Source organism: Diabrotica undecimpunctata, chromosome 10 (assembly GCF_040954645.1).
Source record: "Diabrotica undecimpunctata isolate CICGRU chromosome 10, icDiaUnde3, whole genome shotgun sequence".
In the NCBI taxonomy this organism is placed as follows: Eukaryota; Metazoa; Arthropoda; class Insecta; order Coleoptera; family Chrysomelidae; genus Diabrotica; species Diabrotica undecimpunctata.
In genome coordinates this window covers 79,173,781-79,201,143 of record NC_092812.1, presented here as the reverse complement: position 1 = coordinate 79,201,143, position 27,363 = coordinate 79,173,781, and the positions used below count along the sequence as shown (strand labels likewise).

The window sequence follows — 27,363 nt, the reverse complement described above, 5'->3', positions numbered from 1 at the left end:
TGCTTTCCAGGGAAGAAATCTCGTTAGAAACTTTTTCTAATGAAGCGATGTCGCCGGAAACTTTCGAAATATAGCTAGAAACTTTGTTTTCCAATGATGCGATGTCACCAGAAACTTTGTTCTCTAATGATGCGATGTCACCAGAAACTTTCGAAATATCGCCAGAAACTTTGTTCTCTAATGATGCGATGTCGCCGGAGACTTTCGAAATCGACGAGAGGACAGCATCTTCAAATATATAAGTTTCTGGATTAAAACTCTCATCTTCCAAAGCGTTCTTTAGTCGTTGGACTAACTCAGCCTTTTTTCCGGTAGAAGCCAATTCTCTGTCTTCGAGATGTCTTCTTAAATTCGTCACTGTGAGCTCATAAATCGTAGTCATTTTCACAATTTAATTTATTTTCTATTTTACTTCTGACACCATTTGTTATGTTTTTATTAATTCTAATTTATTGTTTTTTTATTTATTAAAGGTTCTATTTATAACACTCACAAATGTATTAAAGTCTTTATTACTAATTTATCTTACACGAACAATTACACAATATGGGCGTTACATTTTAACCGCGGCGCCATCTTCAAAAATTAACTAACTTTTCTTTAAAAACTTTCATATTTATATATAAAGCACCGTTAAACTAGAATCTCGTCGAAGGATGTCGACCTGACCCTTGGCTAGACTAGAAGGTCACGCCATACTGGTTTTATTCGGCCTAGGGAGACCCGTCGATCTTCATTCGACCCGCCATTTTCGCAATTTATTTTCTATTTTACTTCTGACACCATTTGTTATGTTTTTATTAATTCTAATTTATTCATTATTTATTATTCAAGGTTCTACACTTATAACACTTAAAAGTTTATTTAAAGTCTTTATTTGTACTAATTTATTTTACACTTAATAATTATATAATTTATAATACGTGCGTTACATTTTAAAACGCGGCGCGATCTTCAAAAACTAACTGTCCCTCTAAATAAAATGTCCCATTTCTATATAAAATGCCGTTATCTATTATTATTATTATTATCTGGCGATGAATCGATGACCTTCCACCCATTAGACGACAAGGTGACTCATAGAGTGGTCTTTCGGCGAAGGGACTAGAGATTTCTGCCTGCAGGTAACAGGTCTTTAAACTGAGCGCCGAAATGACTAGAATAAAAAAAGATTTAGTCATAATATATTTACAGTTTTATACGCCATAATATTTATTATCGTAACAATATACTTATATTTTCTAATGGAATTCCGTTTACTTTAATGCCGCTAGTTTCTCCTTCGAGAACCATTTGCAATATCTTTTCCACATAGTTATATATGAAAAAGTCCTGATGAAAATATGCAGATGCTTACCCAGATTAAAGGTATCCGTGCAAGACTCTTGTGAGACTATGATGTCTTTATTTCTTCTGCCAATGCTGTTTAAAAAATTTAATATTTCTCCTTCAGTTACTAGGCCTATTATTTTTATATAATTTCGAATATTTGGATATTACGTATTATTTTTATTGCAATCTGAATTATATCATATTTACAAAAATATATTTATAAAGTTATTGAATTCCTAGCACTAATAGACCCTCTGATGCCCACGTAATAAATCAAAAATTATATTTTTTACATTATCAAATTCTGTTATCAAACCTATATTAAATTCACGTTTCGTTTGTGAACTGAATAAAATAAGTAATTATTTTAAAAAAAATTATAATTTTTATTTTCAACCTGACATTTTACGTTATCTTTTATAGAGATTTAATATGTTCATGACTGATTTGCTTCGTGTACCTACAGAATTTCTTGTCCAGCAAAACTTGATACCTAATAGCCGCTACATGGAGCTAGTATTGAATATAAAAAGTTATTCTAATATTATCTATAATGTAATATAAATATATCATTTAGAATATATTTATTACATTATCATTTATGTAATTGCACTTTTATACATTTTATATAAACCCCATCTAATTTTCATTTTTATTTTGTAGTTTTAATGATATTATCATTGTTTATTCTTTTTTAAACAATGATATATTATCTGCACAGACTGCATAACGATAGACTTGTAAAACTGCTATGGGAAGAGATTCCCACAGGCAAAAGACCCCTCGGACGTCCCAGAATGCGATGGAGATATAACATCCAAGCAGATCTCCGGAAAATGTACATTCCATTTGACCCTAGGTTGATGGAAGACCGAACAAATTGGAAAAAAGTTGTACAGTCAGCCAAGACCCACCCAGGGTTGTAGCGCTACGTGATGATGATGATATATTATCTTGATGGTCAGGCGACCATTTTTTAAGAAACGAGGACGTGTACAAAGTACAAAGATCGACTGTGGATGCCGGTAAAGTAGAAACATATAGATCTCCTCGCGTTTCTGTTATCCGGATACTAGATTTTGTGGTAAACGTTTGAAATAAGCAATTTCTAAGAGTTATTTGTGCAAACTACTAAGAGTACTAAGCGCTAAGCTAGTTAGTAAACTAATAGATTATGTTTTTTTTGTGTAATGTATTCAGAAGTGCTTCCTTTATAAGTATTGGGGGGCTGTCGTGTCTGTTATAAATTTATAAATAGTAATAATAATAATGAACAACTTATTTATTCTTAATAATTAATGTTCAAGTCATGATGAATTTATTTTGGTGTTTCTCAAAACAATTATATTAAAAAAATAACATTTCAAGGTTTTTATTTTTTTTTAACTCAGCTGCTGTATAATAATATCTAAGTATATTTCATTACACATGTTCATATTTCGTTTGCGCCCCGGTTTGCCTTCGTGCTAAAAGTAACGTGTATTTTAACTCTATGTTAATAATTATGAAATAATATAAATATAAATAATTTTATGAACAAAGGTCACAGTTATAAGATCTAAAACCCACGTAATTACTGCACTTTTCATGCCACCATTCAGCACATGATATGCACTCAATCCAGTCTTCTGTGATAGGTTCTTTAAATATTTTGTTGCACCCTGGACACCTCCAAATTTTCTTATGAGGCGTTGTTTTGGGCTTTGTGCAAACAGCCTTTTCATTTTACGTACTTTTTAAACTCCCTCCTGGAAGCGTTTGTGGTGGTGATTGGTTATCGCCAACATCTAGTTTGAGTTTGTTTTTCGGCTTTTTTCTCTTTTTCTTCAATTAGTTGATCCTTATATGGAGAGCTGCTGATAATTTTCTTTTTCTTGCAAAGTTGAAATGATTGCAGATGTGTTGAAAACAACATCTGTAATGTGAGCTATTGTTTTTGATCTGTAGAATCCTCGTACAATCGGGTTCAGATGTAGGTCTTTCGCTGATTATCGCATCTCTTTCATTGTCATGAATATTTTCCTTAGTAGTGAAATTCTCAAGAACAATATTTGGGACTGTTAAAAAGTTATCAGCGACTCCTGATTGTATGTCAAGCGCTTCTACTTCCGTAGTTACTGTAGCTTCAACAGTTTCTTCTCATTCTGTGAGAAAAGTGTCCATGAAGTCAGTCCCAGTAAATATTTCATTATTAAAGGGACATATTCCCGTCAATTTAACATATTTAATCGCATTCGTTATAGTAACAGTTTTAAAAGATTTACGTGCGAATATTGAAGCAATTTGGTAAACCGAGCTTTTTTATTGAACAATTGTTGATTGAACAATGGGAATTGTGGTTATCCATTAGAAATAGGGCTGGTTGTTCTTTTGTTTGCTTAGCGTGATCTCTAAAATATGTGGCATAATCAACAAATAGGTCCTGATTTATGAAACTACTATCGGATACCATTCCAACTGATGATGGTGGAGCTCCATCCAAAAATTCTGCCTTTATTCTTTTACGTGGATATATAAATGTGGGAGGAATATATTGTCCATACAGGCTAAACTTAAGTTGGCCTGTTTGGAACAGTGGAAAATCCCAATGTATCCATTCCAATTTTGATAAAACCGCTTACACTGTGGTTCATTAAACCCAATAGCACTGGCGACGCTAGTAGCGGTGGGTTGCCTCAAAATAACCAGCTTTGTAGCTACAACTGTTCTTTTTATCCCTTTTCTTAATGTACCTTCCGCCATTGCTACGCTACTCTTACTTTCTCATGCTGCCTGCATAACCACCGGTGATCATAAAGCACGTTGAGAAGTTCGTTTTCTGCCATGCCAGCGACATACTGAAATAAAAGCAAAAATCAGGTTAATTCATTATAAAAAAACAAAATCTCTATAAGAGTGCGCGTGTACTCTTACAATATTAATGACTGCGCACTCTTACACAACGAGCAGGTTTTAAAAAACACCAGTGCTCCATCTTGGTTCAAAATTGTAAACAACGGTAGGATATATACGATAACTCAAAGTTTAATGCAAGTATGGTAAAATATGAACGCAAAATTCTTATCAACTGCATTTGTGTACAATATCCAAAAATACATAAAACTTAAAGTTACCTAATAACGTTATTATCGCTGTTTATTCGCCTAAAATGCTCAAGACACACTACAGACACTTCGCTTATGTTGACAAGTGCGCACTCTTATTGACCGCATCTCTTGAAGCACTTTACCCTATTCTTTCTTGCATCTCCTAATTTTATTTGAACATTTGAGTCTACATTTATTTCCGCAAGGTTCCGCAAGAAGTTCAAGGGAGGGCCATTCAACTTTTTTTGAAGTCCTTCCGTTGTTTATTATTATCCAGATTTAGCCATTCGGCTCACACTCCCTCTAAGGGGAAAATTCACTCATCCCAGATACCTATGGTATCAAAAGGATTGAGCTCTGGTGGGACTCTTTCCGTGTTATCGAGCCCTAGGTGACTTGGTATGTTGGAGTATCTCCCAAAAATTTTCGTACACATCTGGACGTCGCGAGGAGTACAGCTTTCTGTATGGCCTTATAATGATGTTCATTTAGATCCAGCTGTTTAATGTTCGCTATAGAGCGTTCCAAGTTAAGAAAATAACATTGCGGAGATAGGGCCATGTATTTCTTATGGACGATAGAAGCGCAGCGATGCCACGCTGAACACAAGCACCATTCAGGGTTGTATAATTATTTGTATTTTCATTTTCACAGACATGAATTAAATTAATGTTTTTTAACGTAATTGACCAAAAGTACCCATTCGAAACAAGAGATGAAAAGTAGGGAAAATGATTTTAATTAAATAAATAGTATTTACAAAAGTTAATTTTATTTTATCTTATTTTAATTATACTAACGACAGTTTATTTGTTTTTCGGTAAGAATATCATATACCATGAATCATTGAAATCAGTAGAAAATATTGCTTAGTTAAATCATACACTTTGCCGGCTATTAAAAATTTAAAAGCAAATAAACGGACCTCTTGGAATGCATATATCTAATTACTAATTGCAACTTAAAATAATACGGTGTACGTGTGTCAGCGATTTTATGTCGTTCTCTGAGAGTACATAATGATAATAAGGCTTTGTGGTTCTTCAGTTGTTATTCTGACTTTACAGTTAAATGTTAATTGAAAATGGAAATTCGAAAAATATATCGACAATCTAGTAAACCGCATGCCTGAGAGTTTTGGCAACACTGATCTCCATAAGCCTAATGTTATTTTCTTAACGTGGAACGCTGTATAGGAGGTTTTTGGGAATAACACATGTAATAGATAGAATTATAGGTATTGTCTGGGTACTTTCCATTCTCCATTGTCTCCTGATTTGTATTTCTAGATCTCTATACTTGGCGATCTTTTCGTTGTATTTAACACACACATTATTGATGTTAGGTATCGCCACATCAAGAAGTGTTGTTTGCCTGGTAAGTTTATTAACTAGTTTGAGATCCGGTCTATTATGTGCCACTGGTTGGTCTGTGAGCACAGTGCGGTCCCAGTATAGCTTGTAGTTGTCATTTTCAAGCATTCTGTCAGGGACATAGTGATAATAAGGAAGATCGTCGGTTTGGAGATGTCCGAGTTTGTCAGCTAGTTCTTGGTGGATAATCTTTCCTACTGAGTCATGGCGTTCTTTATAATCAGTTCCGACAAACGCCTGACAACCTCCGGTAAGATGTTGGATGGTTTCTTGGGCTTGGCATCCATATCGGCATTTGTCATTTTGGACTTGAGGATCTTTAACAATATATTTTAGGTAATTTTTAGTTGGAATAACCTGATCCTGAATGGCAAGTGGAAAGCCCTCAGTTTTGGGAAACATGTTTCCTGATGTCAACCAATAGTTCGACGCTGTATTGTCGACATATTCTTGGCTGATCTCATTGAGATTTCGCCCATGCAGAGGTTTACTCATCCAGGTGCGCATTTTTTCTTGCTTCGTCAGACGGTTTATGCGCATTTCTTTTTCCCTCAGTTCAAGCTACCTTGCAATAGTTTGTTCCCTCTTTAATTTGTAACGATGGCCTCCTAATCTTTCGTCTTGATTAAAAGTGAATATGGCGTTTAGGTTCCCAAAATTGTATTTTAAAATACGGATGGACACAATTAGTTCACCTCGAAGACGTCACTGCTCGAATGTCGTAAGATGAGCCGTGGATAGTCTATCTTCATAGTTAGGTCTTACACGACTGTATACCTGTCTTGTGGCTTTATGTTGGACATTTTCAAGTAGGATTTTATCGCGACTGAGATCTGGATTTTGCACTGGCTCAGCAAACTCAAGAATAGGTCTAACGTATATTTAGTAAAGTTTACTAACAGAGGTTAGAGATATACATGTAAAACATTTACGGATCAAAAACAGTTTCGAGTTTGCACGTTTACACACCGACACTATCACTCCGGGAATCGTTGTGGGAGGTTACTGAGTTTAAGGGATGTCCATTAATAAAGTACGGCGGTGATTTTTGCCTATATGTAAACCAACGAATTTTTTAATGTTAAGCAGAAGTAACCATTCTTAGGACCATTTGAAAATTGCATCAAGATCGTGTTGAAGAACATGTTGGTTAATAGTTGGATTCATATATAATTTCGTATCATCAGCCTAAATGGAAACCTTACTGGATACAATGAGCGGAAAATTACTAGTGTAGGCACAAAAAACTAGCAGTCCAACTACTGATCCTTGTGGGACTCCACTCTTGACGACTGGCTTATCTAGTGAGTGGTCTTCCCCAACACGAACCCTGAAGTATCTGTAAATAACTTCCAGTTGTATAAAAATGGCAAGGGACGGTTTTCTCTCCGCACCAGTAACTATTCGGATTGCATCAGACTAACACCTGGACTTCGGTGTCTTTGATGGTCTCCTCCACCATACTTTGGATAACCCTCCAATCTAATTGGTGGCACTCTAACTTTGGCATAGCTAACTTTTGCATGTCGGACTCTAGTACGTGCTCTCTCAATTGAAGTAAGGCTTCCCATACATCTCGGTAGGTAGGTTGGTCAGGGGCAGTGTCTTGTTACCAGGTAGAAAAGGTAACGTGATGCATCTTGGAGTTTCAAGACTTTCCCGGGAGCTGGCACTTGGCATTGAAGTTCTGTAACTCGACCGAACTTTCTTCGAAAGACGGATGCCAACCCTGGTGTGCCTTTGATACTGGCCGGGAGCGAGTAGATCTTGCTTTTCTTTAGTGGTAACACCATGTCTTGGTTTACCGGTACCTCCATAGGCCCCCATGAATTCCTCAAACGTGAGGTCAGACACATCTTAGACTTGGTTTACTTCCACTTCTTCATCTACGTCGTGGTCACCTTCGAAAGACGCCAGCTATGTTATGGTGTACTATCATCGGCTTTCCCCTCGAAATGTTGCTTATTCGGTAGATGACATCGTTGATCTTCTCCATAATGAGGTATGGACCTTCCCAAAACTGCTGCAACTTGGGAGAACAACCTTTTCTCTTCTTGGGATTATAGAGCCAGACTTTGTCGTTTTTCTTAAAGCAACCCTTTTCGGCTTGTGTATCGTACCGTTTCTTCATTCGATCGCTAGCGATCTGAAGGTTGGAACGGACCAAGTCGTGTACATCGTCCATTCTTCTTCGTAGTTCGATCACATAATCTTCACCTGCTACATCTTTTCCAGGTCGACACCCAAACTATAGATCACAAGGTAGTCGCATCTCGCGTCCGAATAGGACTCTGGCTGGTGTCTGGCCTGTTGATTCGTTAACAGCAGATCTGTAGGCCATTGTGAAGAACGGAAGGGATTGGTCCCAGTCTCGCTGATGATCGGAAACCACCATCTTTGTCAAATACTTGCCAACTGTCCTATTCATTCGTTCTACCATACCATCCACATTGCGGATGATAAGTCGTAGTTCTTGTTTTTTGCATGCCTAGTCTATCACATATTCCTAGAAATTAAGTAATTTTTTCAAATCAAATTCTGAATTTGACAAAATTAGAGCTTATTTAGCTCAAACTGAAATTCAGTGGAAGTTTATTCCTCGCCGATCACGTCATTGGGTTGGACTCTGGGAGTCAGCAGTGAAAAGTACCAAATTTCATTTAGTACGTTTAATGCGTAATTCGGTATTGACTTTCGAGGAGTTATATACCGTTTTAACCCAAATAGAAGCTATTTTAAATTCTCGGCCGCTTTATGTATTATCCAATGATCCTAATGATTTACAACCATTAACTCCTGGGCATTTCTTAATCGGTACTCCCATAACTGCATTCCCTGAGATTGATGTTACAAATACGCCTGTTAACACACTTTCTATCTGGAAACAAATTTCGAAAATACAGCAATCCTTTTGGAAACGTTGGTCTGTTGACTATTTAAATAACCAACAACATCGCCCAAAATGGCTCTTTCCCACCATAGATATGAAAGTAAATGATTAGATCTAATCACAAGTGAAAATACACCTCCGTTACGGTGGCCCCTAGCAAGAGTGATAGAATCAATTAGCAGCAAAGATGGAAAATTTAGAATTGTCCGTGTCTGTACTGCTGATGGAGAATATATTCGCCCTATCACTAAGCTGATTCCTCTTCCATTGTCTGAAGCCGACATAGCCGACATCTGATAGCCTTAAGTAACACTGTAGTTGTACTTAAGAAGTAAGTTTAGGACATTTCTAGCTGAAGTTATAGTTCATCTATCCGCGCCCCCCAGTATGGATAAATTTCTGTAAGAAATGTATGTGGTCCTTCGGATTGGAAGTAATTACAAGACTTACTACGCTCTAAATGGTAGCAATATCACCATCCTAATTTGTTGAACAAATGTCCGTTTAATTCTACCATTTTTGTTGGTCACTTCGAGACGGATGAGGAACCAGTTGTACCAAATTCTCGCTTTTATTAGAAAACTTTCGCAAAAATTAAAATTTAAGTCCAAGCTAGTCAAAGTTGTTTATCGCCGAAAGAAATATTTAATTTCAGAACTTTTCGTTACAAGACAAACGTTACAATCGTTACAAGACAAACAAGACTCCATTAACACATCGACCGTGAATCGGACAATCTTCTTGGATTTATGTTATCCTAATAACAAATCTTGCAAACCCAAGTTAAATTCAGTTGTGAACTGGATAATTAACTGGATTTTTAAGTATTTACTTTTTGTATCCGATATAAAAGTATCCGATACTTTGTATCTGGTATGTATTATGATTACTTGATTACTTTTACTGTATCGGAGACTAAAATTAATTCGGTATCAAGGGGTATTCGAGATTTGAGAGTACTGACTGACTACTGAACACTTGAATACCTATTATTTTTTATCCTTGCCTGTGAGATGTTTTAAATTTTTTTATCGGTATAGCAGTTAATGATTGATTGATAATTTGGGATTTAAGTGTTAGTTATACATACAGTATGTACCATATAGGTACATCAAAATGGAATATAAATCTATTAGTAATGTAAATAGAAGTAAATAAAAATAAATAAAAGTAAATACAATATAATAAAGCATTATTCGCAGTGGCGGCTGGTGTGGTAAAATTTTGGGTAGGCCAAGCCAGCAAATTACATAGCTATGTGTAATCAGTGACGGATCCAGAGGCAGGGGTCACGGAGTCATGACCCCCCCCCCCTAACTAATTTTTTAATGATTTCTCTGTTCATTTTAACTTCTGCGTTGTATCTAATTTTTGCGATTTTTTATTTTTCATCTAGCAAATCGCAAACAGAAAACGCCCTCTTCTGTACATCCTTAAAGGACAGGAAATTACTTAAAAGTTCCTTGCAACTGGAATGTTTTTTTAAGGAGGCAGACATATTTTTTAAATCAAAGTATCCTTCACAATTCTATACACATTTCTTATTAGAAAATAACAAACACGGCCAACAATATAGTCTGTTTTTCGTAATACTTCCAGACAACCATTTGTAGACATCATACCAAGAGCAATTAAAAGTACGCACCTTTTTCCCATCTTTTTGGTCAATACGCAATGTTGGAGTAGGCTTTTCATTCATAATAATTTTTTTCTATCAATTTCAGTTCTTCTAGATAATGGCGATTCCAATAGTGAAACAACAATGTCCAAACACTCACTAACAATATTACTATTACTGCAACCTGGTAAAGCATCATAAAAACTCATTTTTATGTATCAGCTATAAAACAATTTCACATATATAAGTTGCATACAATCAGGCGATATAGAAATCACGCAAAAGTGATTTTTTTTTCTTCGAATTTTACGAATTTTTTAAAATTTATTTGGGCAACCGTGCACTTGTTTGCAATTGTATTGTTTGTTTAAAAATATGTTACAATTATAGATTATGTTACATATTTTTTTATCATAATTTAAAAGAAAATTTATATTACAATTCGATAATTACGTTACAAGTGACAACGATGGTCATCGTAGGCCCGATCGTCTGGTGCCTAAACAGCAAGCATAAACACGGCAATATAAATCGTTGTCCGCCAAGCTGCTTAACTTCAAACGCTTTTTGTACGGGGATCTTATGTGAGCTGGGTCGGCCAGTTCCTATCGGGCCTATTAATGATATTTAAAATGCCTGAATACGATTCGATGCTTTCTGTGGTAATATAATAACTTAGTTGTTTTAACGGACGCTAATGTATTGAGTGATTTAGTACATTTAAAAGTTATTTACATGCATTTAACATAATTTTTAAATATATGTTTTTCAATTTTAAAGCTCTTAAAATTATTGGGTAGGCCCGGCCTATCCTGCCTACCCCCAAAAGCCGCCACTGATTATCCGTTGTTAATAAAAGTAAAAATGTATCTAGTAAATAAGTAAAACATTTTATTATTTTATATACTTTATAAATTATTTGTAATACTCATTATTCTATTACGTACTACAATAGTAGATTATAAATATAATATTGACTATATAAATAATTTATTAAGTACATAGTATATATTAAATAGAATAATAAATACTATAAGTAATATATTTTATTTTTTATTCTTATTAGCAACAAATATAATTTTATTACTTTTTACATATTTAATAAATTACTTATAATACTGATAAATTATTCTACTTGTTATGTACTTTAGTTAAGTGTATAGAAAATAATAAAAAGGTATCTAGTAAATAATTATAGCAAATAAAAAATCTAAATAAGAGGAAATCAGGAAAAAAATCATGGACGTACAGAGAAACTTGATAGTGTAGTTTGCATCGGGCGTTTTCTAACAGTTGTTTTGTCGGTTTGAGTGGACAAATTACTACTTTATAGAAGGTCTTTTAAAATATTTGAAGCACCTGAACACTCCATAGCTTCAAATTGAAGAGATGGCTGCACTTTTATTGGAACTTGTTCATTCAATACCGCAAAATGTTTCGCTTTCAAATGTTTTTGTAAATTGCTGGTAGCCGCACCTTTGTAAGATAAAATACACTTTTACATAAATCACACTTAGCTTTATCGTTATTTACTATGGTAAAATGTAACCACACTGCTCTTTTTTCTGTCACTCATCTTGATCGAAAATACTAATAAACACGCAATTTTTGTAATTTATTTCAACTGAACTGAATAAAAATAAAAATCTTTGAGGTTGCAAAAATTAAGCTCCTTAAATATTAAAGCTCAAGTATTTGTTCCAAAGAACCATAGTCCAATTTTTTTTTTGATAAATAAAGAACCAAATTATGATTGGGACTAAAATGCTTTCATCAGCACATTATGAAACAATTAAACTTTTATTATATTTTGGGGTGTATGTATTTAAATCATTTTACATAGAAGTGTAAGTGATTTGGATGAAATAGAAAACCCAAACATCATCATCATAATCATTCTGGTTTTACAACCCTGCGTGGGTCCTAACCTCCTCAAGAATTTCTCTCCAATCGTCCCTATCCATCGTCTTCCTCCGCCAAGCACGTATTCCCATATTTCTCATGTCTTCATCGATGTTATCAAGGTACCTTGTTCTGGGTCTTCCTCTTCTCTGAACAATGGGTCTATCAAGGAGCGTTTTTCTAGCTGGGTCATTTTGTTTCAACCGCATCACATGCCCAATCCACCTCAGACGTCCTATCTTAATATGTTTTACGATATCAGGTTTCTGGTATATTCTATAAAGTTCAAAGTTATATTGTCTTCTCCATACTCCATTGTCATTTACTGCTCCATAGATTCGCCTTAGTACGTTTCTTTCGAAACATCCTAACATGTTTTCATTATTTTTGTTAGAGTCCAGGTCTCTAAACCATGTGTTAGAACTGGGCGTATTATTGTTTTGTAGAGTTTTATTTTTGTATTTCTCGATATAATTGTGTTTAATTAATCTCTGCGGTAGTATTATTTTCAGTGTTAAAGAGCGCTTCCAGGTATACAAATTCGTTCACTGCTTCGATGACGTCGTTTTTTATAACAAGTGGTCGTAGGATTTGTTTTTGGGTGCTTATTTGGATATACTTGGTTTTGTTGGTTTTTATTATTAAACCCATTTTTGTATTTGATTCTTTTAATGCTACATACGCCTCTCGTACAGCGTTTTCCATCATCAGTATAGGCCAGGATTTGCACTGATTTATTATATACTAAACCACTGGTTGTGATTTTTTTGACATACGTATTACTTTTTCAAGAGCCAGATTGAACAGTATACAGGAGAAAGGGTCTCTCTGGCGCAGTCCGTTATTTAAGGTTCAGACAGTTCCCCCTGAATTCGTCCTCTATATTCAACTTTTTCAAGAGTTAGTTTTGTTAAATTTACCAACTGATTTGGTATTCCTAGCTCTTTTATTGCTTTGAGCATTTCTTCTATTCACAGAGTCGTAGGCTGCTTTGTAGTCTATAAATATGTGATGAGTATCAATGCCATATTCCAGTGTTTTTTCTCTAAAATTTGTTTCAGGGTTGCAATCTGATTGAAATGATAAAGCAAAACCTAGGATATAAGGTTTTAATCAACATAAATTGTACATATAATGTTAACAAAAACAATAGAAATTAATATGGCAGTGACAGTGACTTCTTTCAAACACTGACAGCATAAAGTTGCCTACAATACTAGAAGTCTACAGCCAAAGCAATACTAAGCAGGTTAATATCACATCATTCTCCCACACTATAATCTTCCAAATACCGTGGTAAATGACGAATTCTTTCAGATCTTCTAGGTAGTGCTGAAGGAGGCGATAAGCTCTGTTCAGAACTCATTGGGGGTTCTTCAAGAAGTAATGTATCCGGTGGAGGGGGAGATGTAGATGTATCTGCCAGGGGCTGCATGTTTTGCGTGGTTGTATTGGATGAGGAATCATTAAGACTCGAATGTAACTCATGTGGGTCTTCTACGAACACTGATTCTTGACCTGGTATATCTAGTATTTCCCCTTCACCTCGTTCACACGGAGCCAGATGACGATTAGACACTGTGGTCTCCCGTCCGTCTTTCAGTTTAACAAAAGAGTATTCAGGATTTGCCTCTATTACCTCCACTTCCTCTACGATAGGCTGGTACTTGTTCTTCCGATCGAACCTTTTCATCAAGACATGCCCAGATTCTGCTAGCCATGACGGTATTGTATTCCCATTTGGAGATTGACGTGTGTGCACAAACATCCTTTCATGCGGCGTACAGTTAGTTGCGGTACACAACAGTGAACGAATGGAATGCAGCACGACAGGTAGGTATTGTTCCCAATTCTCAATAGGTGCTTCATGTGATTCACAGGCCAGTTGAATAGCTTTCCAGACAGTAGAATTCAACTTCTCCACTTGACCATTTCCTTGAGGATTATAAGCAGTAGTTCTACTTGTTGCGATTCCTCTGGCGTTGAGAAACTCTTTGATTTCAGCTGAAAGAAATTGAGCCCCCCTATCCGAATGAATGTATGCAGGCATTCCAAACATCATGAATAAGTTATTTAAATTCTTGATTACTGTTTTGGCACTAATGTCACTGCATGGGAAAGCAAATGGGAATCTGGAATACTCATCTATTACCGTAAGAATATAATGATTATTGGTATTCGAAGGCACTGGTCCTTTAAAGTCAATACTAAGGCGTTCGAAGGGAGATGTGGCTTTTATAAGCTTTGGAAAAAGCCCCTCATTCTTAAAGTATCTCGGCTTAATTTTAGCACATACCCCACAGTCACGAGTCATAGTCTTGACTTCATTGAGAGAGAAAGGCAAATTCTTTGATTTTATCCAATGAAACATACGTGTTACCCCTGGATGACAAAGTGCAGTGTGAAGTGACTTGAGTTTTGATGCACCTGCCGCCGTGGTAGTAGCACAAGAGCAGATGAGAGATAAAGTATCCGCTGCTTGGTTGTCTTTTCCTGGTCGATACACAATGTCATATTTATATATATATATATTTAGGGATTCTACAGTATTCACTGCCTTCCCTCACTCAACCGTTTCCATCTCTCTCTGTTGTTCCATTCTTCATCGTTTAGTCCTCTCTTACTCATGGCGTCGTCTACTTCATTCCTCCAGGATTTTCGGGGTCGTCCTCTTTTCCTCCTTCCTATGGGGCTCCATTCGGTTATTTTCTTTATCCATCTGCTGTCGCTAGTTCTTCTTACATGTCCATACCACTTTAGTCTTTTTTGTTCTATATATGTTAGTATGTCTGTTTCTATTGTCATATTTATAAGGTGCCAATTCAAGTCGCCATCTTTGTATTTTCTCATTTTTAATCTTGCTGGAATGCTTCGTGTTGAACATAAATGTTACAGACTTTTGATCAGTAATGATTGTGAAAGGCTTTCCTATAAGAAAATGGCGCCACTTCATTAGAGATTCAACAATAGCATATGCTTCTTTCTCCACAGCAGAATGGTTCAGCTCACTAGAGTTAAGTGATCTTGAAAAGAAAGCAACGGGTCTGGAATCCTGACTCAAGGTAGCAGCAATTGAGTGTTCTGAAGCATCAGTTTCAACAACAAATGGCATATTTTCGTTGATAGCGTGAACAGATGACTTTGCAACTATAGATTTCAGATTTTCAAAACAAGATAAAGCATCTTCGTTCAATGGAAAATTGTTGACATGAGCTAATGTGTGGACCCTTTCGGAAAATTTGGGAATCCATTTTGAATAATGGGCAAACATACCTAATACCCTTCTGAGAGATGCAGTGTCATTCGGTGGAGGCATTTTTAATAAGGGTTGTAGTCTGCTAGCATCGGGCTTTATGACATGGTTTGGTCCTATAGTATAACCAAGTAAGTTTATTACTGTTTGATTGAATTTGCTCTTGGTTTTGTTTAGTGTCAAGCCATATTTGTCTGTGGCCTTCAGAAAGTTCTCAAGATTTTTGTCATGTTCTACCTTCGTCTTACCACAAACAGTTATATCATCAAGATAGGCATATGTCCCTTCAAGGTTTTCTGTGCGTATGAGCCAGTCGATTGTTCTTTGGAAACTGGCTACACCATTGGTAACACCAAACGGAATGCGACAAAATTGGTACAGTTTCCCAGCGGCTTCAAAAGCTGTGTACATCTTTTCATGTGGAAGTATTGGAACCTGATGGTATGCACTTTGGAAATCTATTGCACTAAAGACAGTGAATTGTGATACATTGGAAACCATTTCCTCGATATTTGGCAGTGGATAGGCATCAAGTTGAGTGAATCGATTAATTGTTTGAGAATAATCAATGACAAGCCGCTTCTTGTGAGTTTCGTTTTTGGTGATAAGCACTTGCGCTCTCCAAGGGGACTGACTTTCTTCAATAATGCCATCATTTAAAAGCTTCTTTACCTCATTTTTAATAAAAATCTGATCTTCAGCACTATGCCTGCGTGATTTTACTGCGATAGGTTTACAATTTGAAGTCAGGTTACAAAATAAAGGAACTGCAGGTACTGAGGCTTCAACTACACTACATACCTTGAATACTTCTTTAGGTCCTCCAAATTCAAACTCTAGACTTGAGTGGTTAGATAGAACATCATCACAGAGATTTTTAACTATAAGTAAATTAATGTTGTCGTAGGAGTGGTCACCAATTTTAATATTTTGAGTAGTCACACCTTTAACTTCAGAGGTGTGTGATAATGAGGCCATAGAAACAGTCTGAATACAAGGCTTCCTAGGGAGTTTGCACAGGTTAGCAAAGTCTTCATTAATAAAACTGACAGAGCTACCAGTATCTATAAGGGCATCAGCACGAAGACCTTTTATAGATGTAGGCACTATAGCTTTTTTCAATGAAGCAGGATTAGCAGCAATAATGCAGGCTGTGCAGTTTTCATAGCCTTCAAATACGTTGGCAGATGCACTAGTGCTCTTGGAGCGGCAAACCTTTGCAAAGTGTCCCTTTTTATTACAGGATTTGCAAATGGATTCTCGAGCGGGACAGTTCTTCCTTGAATGTATTGGCCCACCACAGAAAAAACATTTGTGTCCTGACCTAGAAGAGTTAGTAGAGTTGATAGCAGTAGTCACAGTGACACATTCAGAATTTGTTGGAGAGCTCTGTGACTCAAATTGATAGTTACCAGGTAGCGCACTAAGTGTCGAATGTTGATTAAATTGAAATGATAAAGCAAAACCTAGGATATAAGGTTTTAATCAACATAAATTGTACATATAATGTTAACAAAAACAATAGAAATTAATATGGCAGTGACAGTGACTTCTTTCAAACACTGACAGCATAAAGTTGCCTACAATACTAGAAGTCTACAGCCAAAGCAATACTAAGGAGGTTAATATCACATCACTGATGAATTGTCGATTTACCACCTCTGAAACCAGCCTGGTATTTTCCTACTATCCGTTCTGCAGATAGAGCCATACGGTGACATAGTACTGTGGAAAATATTTTATACGCTGCATTTAGAAGCGTAATTCCTCTGTGGTTAGAGTACTCAAAGATATCTCATTTTTTGTGTATAGTGCAAAGTATTCCAATAATTGGGGAGGAATTTATGTGTCCATATTTCTTTTATAAGCTGCTGTAATACCATTATGGTATCATGGCCACCTTCTTTATGTAGTTCAGCTGGGAGATTATCTATTCTGGATGATTTGTTTCTGGCTAGCTTTTTAACTGCATCTTTAACTTCAAGAATCGTTGGTGGTTCGTCTTGATGTTTCAAGTGTGACGTGTTAATTACTCCAGTATCTAATCGGTATCTAATGGGTCTTGTGATTACTTTTTGTATCGGGTACTTGTTGGATAGAATTCGATTACTTCGAATCTCTAGTAAGAACGAAAAGATCATAAAAATTTATTTACTCACCACACCTTACATTCTTACAACAAAGTTTACTTCCCGTGACATTCTTTTAAATAAAAAAAGAAGTTGAAGTGATGTGTGTCCAAGGACAGTTATAGTTATTGTAAAATATGAACCCAATAAAGTAATTAAAATTATCAATTACATATTTAAATAAAGGCTGTATAATGGGCATGAGGCCTAGCATTATCGTGCATTAACAAAAAAAATTGGCCAATATAATTTGCAATAGGTACAACTACATGATTTTGAAAAATATTCAATATTTATGTACTTCTGTACATCGCTCAGCAGTAATACCACAAAGTCCGTGCGTACTGTTAATGAAATTAGGAGAGGAAACTCACCAATTTTCCACATCAAGATTAATTAGAAACGTGTCAGGAAAGGTTGTGAACAAAATTCATAGTGATAAAATGAAAATTGCAATTTGTGCATACTAAGTACATAGATACATAAATGCATTTTTGAAGTAGGAACATAGAAAATGAAAAATTTGCAAATCAGAAAGCATTGTCAGGAATTAGTTCTATTTGGTACTCGGGAGGTTTTAGAAGTCGTTAAATACGAATATGATAATGACGATGGTCCTCGAGCTACCTGGTGCCCAGGGTGGCTCTCACCTCCTGGAGCTTTGTCTTATTTTCATTCGAAATAAGTCGAAAGTCATTAGTCGGGGGTTTTCGAGATCGCTGAATATGAATATTATGACGCCGCTGATTCTCGAGTTATCTGGTGGAGGGTGGACATCGTCTCCTGGAGTTTTACGTTATTTTCATTAGAAATCAGTCAAAAGACCTTAGTCGGTGGTTTTTGGGGCTGCTGAACACGAATATTATGACGTCGATGATCTCCAAGGTATCTGGTGCCCAGCGTGGACCTCGTCTTTTAAAGTTTTTTGTTAATTTATTTAAAATTTTTATGAAACTGTGGTATCCAATAAGAGTTAAAATATTATTTCTTGAATATAAATACAAAAAAATTACTAAGTAAAAAAGATGATTAACAAATAATAATTGTATCATTGTGCAATTTTTACCAAGCACACTTTTTACGTGCCGAATTTCAAAAGAAGCCATGTTTTCTACATCTACATTTTTGTGGAAACTGCTCCTGTGGCCATAAAATAGTCAACATATCTGTCCCTCAGTTTTCTAGCAATTTGGGATGAATGATTACTTTCTACGGTTGCAGCTTTTTGCAATCCAGATGTTTCAGATCTCCAAGATCCAAGGACTACTTTAGCTAGATTAATGTCTTCTTCGTCGAGTATTCCGAAATTCACTGATATCGCCCGAAGCCAGTTATGCAGGACACAACAGGTCCGTGCGATCTTGTGGACTGTGGAAACTTTACAGGATATTAGTTTTTTAAACATTCTGAATCTGCTGACTAAAATGCCAAATGCGTTTTCCACAATTCTCCTCGCACGACTTAATCTATAACTGAATACTTTTTGTCCAGTATTTAGTTCAGTTTTTGAAAATGGCTTCGATAGATAATGTTTAAGTGGAAAGGCATCATCTCCAACAATGAACCCACCGTCCGGCAATATATTATTTTCCAGTGCTGAGTAAATAGAACACTGAGAGAAAATCCCTCCATCAGATGCTGTTCCATTACATCTAATATGTTAACGAACGCAATAGCCACCATCGTCAATCGCCAACAAAATGGTACTATTTTGCCCTTTGTAATTATAATACTCATTTCCAACATTAGGACGAGCACGAATGTTGATATGCTTCCTATCAATTGCGCCAAAACATTCTGAAAATTCCACCTTGTACTGAAGTCATTTTCTATTGTTTTTCATTCATTTACTGTCTGAGGTACCTAGAAAAATAAAAGCCTTAATATGTAGATATTATGTAAAGCAACTAGCAAGCTTTTGACGACAACTCATAAATAAAGTACTTAATTTCCAATACTGTCCATAATATTATTTTTTATTTTTCAGGGCGGTCAAGAGGAAGCAACAATATAGATGGTACATCTCCGATGCAATTAAACAAATAGAATACGAAACTGCTAACCGTGATAACAAAAACGATCCTACGTCTGAAACTGTACCAAAGCGTAAAAGACTGACAAAGACAAAGCTAAAAGAGGTAGCTGCCTGTATTCAAGCACTACAATCGCTAGCAAACACTATGCAAGGTTAAGACCATTCAAAAAGATGACGAATTTAATATTTTTGGACAATGTGTTGCCGTTAAACTTACTACTGTACTGACGTTAAACTACCGCTAGATCAAGCAATTTCTTGTCAAAATGAACTTCAAGACATCCTAACCATGTTCAGACTGGCTGATATTACTAAAAATCAACACACAAGAGGATTATCACAATCTGTGAATATCAGTTTCAGTCATAACAGTAGCATGCCATAGCCATATTTTGGTTTAACTGTACTTAAGAATAACAATAAATGATTTATGTACTTACCTTCATAAATTCTTTTATTATGTACTTCATAAATGGCATCGCAAACTTCAGGAACAAATGTTGAAATAGTTCGATAACTATTTCCAGTAGCTAAGTATGACAATATTATCTGCAATTTTATTTTGTCAAGAATGGCCATTCTTATTGTAGAGTTAGATCGTTGTATATCAGGATAAAGTTTTGTGAGTAGAATATCAAAAGGTTTTGGAGATATTCTTGCACCACGTACCACGTGTATCTCTTTGTGCAAGCTACTTCCCTATCTACAGTCTTTTGTGAGAGTTCATTAATAAACCTTCCAAAACATTTATCATCTCCTCATATAGCAATTTTAGAGTTATTTAATTTTTTTTTTAATTTTCGCTAGCAACCACAAGTTTTTCGTCACAATCCATATTGGTTAGGATATCTGTCTCGAAAAACTCAATTAGAATAGACATATCATCGTGTAAACTCTTGTTATTAGTACTTAGTTTTTGTTCCGTGAATGATATACTAAAATGCCGTGTAAATTATACTGTCTTGACAATCGTTTTGTGCTAGTACTTTCTTTTAGTAACTCATACGAGTTACACGATGTTGTAAGTTAAAATCGTTGTCTTAGAGCCGAAAGCTTTAAAAAACAATCTTAAGCGGGGGTCGTGAAACGGTTTATGCCATGATGTCAGATATATTTCTGGATTCTCGTTGCATCTTAACAGAAGTTGGAAACGGGTAAAAATCAAATCTGAGACTAATTTTAAGTGGATTTATCATTAAAGGAATTAAAAAAAAATTACGGATAAAGATAAAGATTACCAGCGCTGTTTAAAACTTTTTTATTGTTAAAAAGAATGTTGTACACGGGAATTTCAAAATATAGTAAAATACTGTACCTACTTACATATACAGTTAATTCAAATTGGCAATAATTTTATAAAAATTTAAAGCGGTTCGTTAATTTCTTGGAATAGTGTAGTTCTAGCCTTCCAGTTGATAAAAAAGTAGTTGGTTCTGACCAAATTATTGATTATGATCTTAATCTATTCTTTCCTTATAAAAAATATTGTTTTTAAAATGATTAGGTACCTGTATCTACTTAAAAGGCAACATGATTTGAATTACGTCAGCATACAGAATTATTTGTTTTATTTCATTCATCTCTCGTCGTTTTTGACTAACATTAATCTGTAGTTTCATTTAAATTTTACCACCTCTGCAACACTTTTACTTTTTTTCTCATTTTTTCAATTTTCCAATTGTCAGATAATTAATTTTTATCTATAACTAATTAGTTTTTAACGTCTTCCTGATTATTAATATGAAAAAATATTAGTTAACCAAAGCTGTGACATATATTTTACTTTAAATGTTTGCTTCAAATTTTGTTTTTAAACATGTTATATAGTTAATCTGATTATTAAATTTATACTTTATTATTAGAGCATTTAGCCATCATCCTGCGTCATCTACACGATAATGACCAGACTATTGAAACCAGCGCAAGATTAAAACGTTCATGGTAAACTCGCCAAATTGACAAATAATCAAACGATCTTTACGTATTTCTGCTATCCTGATACTAAAATTTTGTTATTTGAAGTTAGATATTGACTGAACTCACCAAATCATCAGAGAATCGAACGATCTTCGTGCATTTCTGTTATCCTGATACTAAATCTTGTTATTAGGAAGTTAAAGCCCAGAAAGTAAAAGTAAATTAATTGTTTTTCTTCATTCAATCAGAGCGATTATTTATATTAATTATTTATTACATTATATTATTATAATATATTATATAAATTTCTCTTCTCGTATCTGTATTAAAGATATGACATATTTTTAAAAAAATTTACTTAAAAAATGTTCTAATTGTGTCCTTTTCATGTTTAAAAAATGCCTCAAGAAAATATCTCTTCGTATCCAAATACTTTTTTAAAATGTTATTTATTTATGTTTTAATTTAATTTAAACCTGTTCAAATACTTCTTTACAATCTAGGTAGTGGTAGAATATTGTAGTGATTATGAAAATTCTGAAAATTCTTTCTTGTCTCTTTTACAGAAAATGAGAATATATATAAGAAAATAATATTTTAATATTATAATTTTAGTCATTAATTAATAATTAATAATAAGTCATTTAAAATAGATATGATGTTTTAATCATATAATTATTGTAGTTATATTTAATACTTATAAAAAATACTTCAAATTTTAATTTTTCTTTAGTTTTAATGATATTACCCCGATGGCCATTTTACAAAATTATTGATTATGATCTTAATCTATTCTTTACTTATACAAAAAGTATTGTTTTAAAATGATAAGGTACCTGTATCTACTTACTTAAGAGGCAACATGATTTCAATTATGTCAGCATACAGAATTATTTGCTTATTTCATTAATCTCTCGTCTTTTTGACTAACATTTATAATCTGTATAAGTTTCATATAGGTAAATTTTACCACCTCTACAACAACTTTTAATTATTTTCTCATTTTTTCAATGTTCCAATTGTCTGATAATTAATTTTTACCTACATCTTTTTACCTACATTTTAACGTCTTCCCGATTATTAATAGGAAAAATATTAGTTTAAAGCTGTGGCATATATTTTACCTTAAATAGCTGTTTAAAATTTTGTTTTTAAACATTTATTACATGGTTAATCTGATTATTACATTATACATGATTATACTTAATTATTATTCTTAGAGCATTTAGCCATCTTCCTGCGCCATCTATGCAATAATGGCCAGACTACTGTAACCACCAAAGAAGAAAACTGTAATCGAGCCGGTAAATTAGAAACTGTAACTGTAAGGCTCCACGGTAAATTGACTAAATCGACGAAAAATCAGGCGATCTTCATGCATTTCTGTTATCCTAATCATAAATTTTGTTGTTGGAAGTTTATCGATTTTCTGAACGCACCTTACAACTAGAGAATCGGACGATCTTCATGCGTTTCTGTTATCCTGATTATTACATCTGGTTATTAGAAGTTTGGGTTAAAGACAACTCATCAAATCGTCAGTGAATCGGACGATCTTCCTGCATTTCTGTTATCCTAATAACTAAATTTTGTTATTAGAAGTTGGGTTGATTGACTGAACTCGCCAAATCATCGGAGAATCGGACTATCTTCTTGCATTTCTGTTATCCTAATACTAAATCTGGTTGGTAGGAAGTTAAAAGCATATTTAGCAGTTTGTTTTGTTTATTTAATCAGAGTGATGATGTGAAAATATTTGTCCTACTATCTTGGTTAATTAAATATGTGAATGATATATTTTTAAAAAGTGTTTAATTTATTTAAAAAAATGTTCTATATAACTAATAACTATAAAAATAAAGTTTAATTACGGGGTCCCTTCCATATTGACCACCTTCCTTTAAGAAAATGCCTTAAGAAAATAACTTTTCATATCCAAATACTTTTTTAAATGTTATTTATGTTTAAATTTAATTCACACCTGCTCAAATACTTCTTTACAATCTAGTGGTAGAAGATTGTAGTGATTAGCTTTGTGAAAATTCTTGTACCTTTTACAGAAAAAATATAAGAAAATATTTTTTAATATTATATAAATTAATCGTTTAAAATATATTTATTACCTTTTAATCAAATAATTGTACTAATATTTTATATAAAACACTTCTAATTTTCATTTTTCTTTAGTTTTAATGATATTACCCTGATGGCCATTTTATTAATAAAACGGGGTGTATGTGTATATACATAGCATAGATAAAGAATATATATATTACTGAAATACATAGTAGAAAAATCAACTAGCGGCGGCGGCAAAATAGAAAAGGTGCTCCCACACCAGACGTGGACTAAACGATCTACCCGATTTTCTGCTATCCTGATACTAAATTTTGTAGACAACATTTGAAAATGTTTTTTTCTCCAGTTTTGGGTTGGATTGTTGGATAGGAGGATAGATATTGTGATAGATAGATATTCTTTCTTGAAAGCTGGTAGAGATTTAATCTTTTGTGCAATGTATTCAGGAAGGCTTCCCTCATAATAAGTGCTGCTTATAAAAAAATAAAATAAAATAGAAACCTTGCCCTAATTAATGGCTAAGATATTTTTATTTACAAAATATTTTAAGTCTTCTGTATCGCTTACGTTGTGAGACTGCATCCCTTCGGATTCCTGGTTTTTTGTGTTTCTGGATTCCTGGACGTCTTTTTATAGATATCCTCCTTACACAAGAGGATATGGAAAATGTAACTCTAAAATCTATAGAACAATTTATTTATAAGATAAATTTGGTTCCAACCCACAAGTATCACAAGCATCAATCAACACAATCCAGTAACAGGGTAACAGAAATACGAAAAGATCATTCTGTCGGGTCGCGTTTCAGTTTCCTACTTTAGAGGCGTTGCAGTTGGTCTCTGTTCTTTATATACGCCCCCTTTTCTTGAAAGATAATGTTTCTTCCCTTGCACTTTAGGGAAATATTAAAAACAAAAGAAACTTTGTAGAGGTGTCTTTTATAAAATATTAATACTAATATATAATTACAACGTGATAAATATGTATTAAACAGTATTAATTATATTGGAACATAATATTTATTATATTTATTGCTGCTGCCACCTGTCGGTACTTTTGTAAAACTTTACTCGAAATGCACATGCACATGTCGCCTGTTTAGAACAGATGGCAAAAGAAGGAAAGTTGAAAGTAGACATTTTAATTTGCTTAAAAGATAACTTTTTAGTTTATATTATACATCTATTTAACACATAATATATAATTATAATTTAGACATAATTTTTTCGACTTTATCATTAGAGAGTTTACTAGCGACAATAATTTTATATTTATTTTGTGAAATATGATTTAGGTAAGTAGGTATTTAATGATTGAAAAATATTGAAAAATTCAGATCGAAAGATCTAATGACATTAAGAATATGTTACTTTTTTTAAATAGCATATTATTCACCGAATATAAAAATATTTAAAACTGTTTGTGATTCATATAAACTCTCAATTTTGTTGTCAAACTTTTAACTTCTTCTGGTTTAGCAACTGTTCCTTAGATGGTTCATGTTTTTGTCTATATCTTTTGATCTTACGCAGCTACTTGGTAAATACTAGTAGATATACGTCAATATCTTTGAACGATAATGAGCAGTGATAGTACACATTGCTATCTCGTCCAAATTGCGCAAGGGGGAAGCAAGGAATGAAAGGAAAGTAAAAAGTAAGCCTAGGAGATAAGGCGAGCGAAAAATCAGTTAGGTATTGATACGGTAATAAAAACTTCAACACAATGTTTATATAAATCATTTATTTATGGATATTATTGTCATTTAACGTACAAGAGATACTTGTATGAGGTAAATTTTACCTATATATACATACATAAATATATTATATATATATACATATATATATATATATATATATATATATATATATATATATATATATATATATATATATGTAAATTATAATTTACACCAAGTTTATTGTATAACAAATTTATTAACAGTTCTTAAATGATAGTATTTCCTCTACAGTGATTATAATAGCTATAAAAAATTCTTCATTACATAATAATAAACTAAATTTACCAAACGCATTGACTGATAGTTTAATTATGCTGATACCAAACTGCGTATTTATGACAGAACTTTTATTTTTTAATATGTAATAAAATGGCAAATTTTTTGCAATGAAAACTTTTTCATGTTACTTATGACTTAGTGTAGTACAGTCCTCTTCTACCTATCTTTCCATTTACCCCTTCTTGGGTTATTATATTTACCGATTGAACATTGTATTCGTGGATTTCTGAAAGGCCTATGATAGTGTCCTAGTCAAGAACCTGTAGAAAGCAATGGAAAATCACGGAGTAGATATCAACTACATAAATGCCGTAAAATCACTATATGAAGACAGTGAATGTAGAATAAAAATTGGACAAAACTACTTAGAACCGTTTAAAGTCGATAAAGGACTTCAACAAGGATGCTGGCTGCCACCAACCTTATTTAAACTGAATATATATGAAACACTAAAAAACTGAAACAATAAATGTGGACAGATTGGAATAAAAATTGACGACAACTATATCCATAACCTTTTGTTTGCCGATGATCAAATAAGGTTCATCAAGAGATACATGCCCGTTTCAGAGACTTTGAAAAGGCGTTTGATACTCCACGATTCACAGAAAGACAATCCTGTAAAGTAAATAAAGTATTGAGTAACTAAAGAGTAAGAGTAAGTAAATGTATTGATGATACAGACAGAATTGTCAAATGACAGAATTGGCAGAAATTTGTATTTTAGCGCAAGATGGAAAATGTTTCATCTTGCGCACGTTGTATAACTTTGATTTTTACAACTTGTCATTGGATTTTACATTGACACGTCAAAAAGCCTGTTTTCTAAGGAAGTTGGAACAGGAGCTCTGTCACTTGGCTATTTTATCTAATGTCGAAAAGTAGCTTGCCGAAATTGGCTTTTTGCAGAGACTCAAAATAAAATGTCACTTTTTATAGTCAAAAATAATTTTTTTTGACAAAAATATATTCAAAAAATCAAGCAAAAAAAAAACAGCAACACACGCTATTTTTCCTTTTTGTCCCATAACTTTTTTCCACGGGGATATACGCATAGCTTAATACATAGAAACAAACTTGTATCCTTTCCCTTCAAAATTTCATTTGGAAGATGTCTTCAGGATTTACAGTATTCCAGATACGATTTTTCAAAGTTAGCCACACAGCATTTTTTTAATATTTTCTCTATTTTTTGGCAAACATTATTCTATAAAGTTTTTGTACGAAGTTTTAGGAATATTCAGTGGTATATTTAATAGAAAGAAAAATTTATTATATTTATAACGGTCCACTGCAGAAGAGTTTAAGAGTAATTTTAGCAAGATACGGTTATATAAAATTTTCCACTTTTAACGATTTGTACTAATAGAGTTTAATTTTACTAAATTTCTCATTATTACTTTTTTTCTAGTACATTTAGGTATATATATATATATATATATATATATATATATATATATTACTAAACAAAAAGAGGTTATTTTCTGTACTTTAAAATATTCTAGGACTAACGGTAACCAAGATATGACCAAATTGTGATACTTGCAACGATTTGTATCTACCTAAATGTACAAGAAAAAAAAAGCTGAATTTTGCTAAGAATATAAATTTTGAGACCACGAAAAATATAAAAAAAGTCTGCCACTCCTATTCCCTGGCTTCTTTTTAAAACCCCTTCTCGTAAATAAGAGGAAACGGAAAATACGATTTATCAAGAATCTCTACG

General features: G+C 33.8%; 1 long non-coding RNA gene across 1 annotated transcript in view; it reads left to right on the top strand.

Annotated features, from left to right (window-relative positions):
• LOC140452556 (uncharacterized) overlaps positions 1 to 20,048 on the top strand; it is a 30,676-nt gene extending 10,628 nt beyond the window's left edge. Inside the window, exon 4 of the long non-coding RNA XR_011952209.1 lies at positions 19,571 to 20,048. This is a non-coding gene — a long non-coding RNA (uncharacterized lncRNA). The remainder of the gene's footprint in view (positions 1 to 19,570) is intronic.
• Positions 20,049 to 27,363: the final 7,315 nt, after the last annotated feature.